Source organism: Euprymna scolopes, chromosome 30 (assembly GCF_053919585.1).
Source record: "Euprymna scolopes isolate OS-2025 chromosome 30, ASM5391958v1, whole genome shotgun sequence".
In the NCBI taxonomy this organism is placed as follows: domain Eukaryota; kingdom Metazoa; phylum Mollusca; class Cephalopoda; order Sepiida; family Sepiolidae; genus Euprymna; species Euprymna scolopes.
In genome coordinates, this window is record NC_136511.1 from 86,795,683 (window position 1) to 86,798,632 (window position 2,950).

The following is a 2,950-nucleotide window of genomic DNA, read 5'->3' on the forward strand; positions in this document are numbered from 1 at the left end:
CAAATTATGCAAGTGTACTAAAAATTCTTTCGTTTCGTTTGCATGCATTTCTTCCAGACGTTACGTGGTATTTACGAAACATGTCTATATATATTTTATTCATTTATCAATTAGTGGAACAACTATTGATACCAAACAGAAACTGCCAAAGTTTTCCGAATGCATGCGGTTTTACTATTTTTAATTTTTCTGAGAAAGCTTTCTTACATAGAACATTATGCCAACACAAAATACAGGTTGATTTCTAAAATAAATAAATAAATAAATAAATAAAAAATAATATCTAATCAGATAAAATGTCTGACATATTTTATTCGGACTATTATTTTCTCATCTTCCCGAAAAATTGAGTCATAGAAAAACATTTAACAAATATCTTAGTGACCCTTGTTTTTTTAAAAAAAATATTTTAAAATTGTTATTATATTGTTATTTAAAATATTTCAAATAACACGAGATATTTTCCATTTATCATAAAAATACATGCACTTGGTTATCTTAGACACTTACTTCGCTTACGGTAGAATAAGTAATTTCCATGAATATGATTTTCATAACAAAAACAAAACATGTATTCACGTTCGAATCCTCGACTGAGGAAAATCCGCCAAAATAGTCAGATTATCGTCTGCCACTTATTTCAATCAAAACACAGCTACGAGACTATTTCAACCCATGAAAGGTTGACACGAAAGCAATCATTCAAACATAAACAGAAGTTTTCTTTCTCATTTTTTTAACGAAATTAAATAAAATTTGATGTTGATCTAAAAATGAAATTTTATTTATAAAGTTTCAGTCATCCCCTCTCCCACATCGATACAAGTGCCGATCGACATTACTTCCTCTTTAAATTAATACACCTGTTTCCTTGAGATAAGTTTCTTTTCTCCAAATTACATCCTTAATTTACATAGCTTCTTCCTTTTTCTTGAAATGAATTTTCTTTTTCCATTAAACTGTTATTTTTTATGTTCAACAATATAAATCTTTTTCTTTTTTAAACAATATAAACAGAACCTTTTGTATTTTTTATTTTGAATTTTAACCAATTTAACTAGAAGTTTGGTGCTTATGTATTTTTGGCACTGCGCTATTTTAAAATATTTTTTCCAGGTAAAAGTTTAGTTTCACGATATCTTTGTTTTTATTAAATTGTTAGGTAGAAGCAGAGAATGTTTACAAAACACCCTCCACTCCCCATGCTAAGAATGGTTTACGAAACAATAACGTTATTTCAGCACGGTACATAAAATACATAATTACCGAACTTTTTATAATTTTTAAGGTGAAATTTTTACATTGTTTTCCACCTTAACATTTTTCTTTACAATGACAACTGTCACTGGTTTTCTGGTATGCTTAAAACGAATATTTTATACATTAAATATTTTAAGTTTTCGCAAATAATTAGTATTTCGAATATTAAACAGTATAATTTTTATGTTAAAAGTGGTGGCCATAGTTGTGAATGAGAATACACGTGAAAATTAATAAATTTCAAAATAATTGAAAGAGAATAGACGATAAAATTATTAAAAGTCGCAATAGAATACGCGTGCTTAATATTAATTTGTATCGTTTATAATTACTCACGTGATTCAGTTTTGAATTGAAAATAAAGCTTTTTACATTGTGTAAAATTATAAAAGTTCTATTTATATTGTTTAAACTTAAAGGTTTTCATAGTTTCAAATAATAAAAAGTTATATTTTTATATTGCTTTAAAAAAGTTTTCATAGTTTATAACTATGAAAAGTTCTGTTTATATTGTTTAAACTTTTTTTATATATTCTGACAATTTAATATTTTTATTTATATTAATATTGTTTATTATTAAAAAGTATTCATTGTTCAAAATTATTTAAAAAATGTTTACATTGTTTTCATGGTAACATAACTGATCAATTGTAATCTTTTGCAAGAGTTACCTGGGTTATTGCATTCTTATCAATCCATTGATTGTGTTATTGATGAAGATCAGGCAGTAGAATTTCCTGTAGAATTTCTAAATTCACTGGAAGGCAACATCATAACCTGCTATTGAAGGAAGGAGTCCCAGTTATATTATTAAGAAATATTGATCGACCTAAATTGTGCAGTGGCACGCGGTTAGCAAAAAATATCTTGGAAAACTAATATTCTGGAAGCCATTATAATAACTGGACATTTTAAGGGTAAAACTGTTAATTCCTCGGATTCCTCTGATTCCTTCTGACATGCCATTTCAGTTCAAGCGTTTACAATTCCCAACAAAAATTAGTTTTGCAATGTCTATAAATAAAGCTCAAGGACAAAGCCTAAAAGTTGTTGGACTGAATCTTCAGGCACCTTGTTTTTCTCATGGCCAGTTGTATGTTGGTTTCTCACGCATTGGACGTCATGAAAACCTCTACATTTACACACCTGTTAGAGGTCACACCAAAAATGTTGTTTATGTAGAGGTTCTTCAAAATTAATGCTAGAGGTTCATTTACCAGTTTTCAGATCTGCACTGGGGGAAACTGAATTTTAATTATTTCATTAACAGAATAGATTACTAATGCCATCTTTATATATATATATATATATATATATATATATATATATATATAGTACATTAAATAGTTAAAACAAGGATTTAACAGTTTTCAGATATAAAATAATTGCAATTCTTACATCATATTTTTAAAGAAGGACTAGAGGATAAACTATTAAACTATAAAAAAACGCTTAGGTCTACTGGCGAGACCTCTATAAAATAAAACGCAGTACTGCTCCCACCACATGGAGTCTGTGGAAAAAGAAGTCATTATTAATTTATAGATTAAACAAAATCTATATTTATTATAATGTATGGGAATAAAATATTCAAATATATCATATACAACCTGGCAACGCTGGGTACTTCAGCTAGTTTATAAATAAACTTTTTATTTATAGGTATGCAAAACGAATTTCTAAACGGATA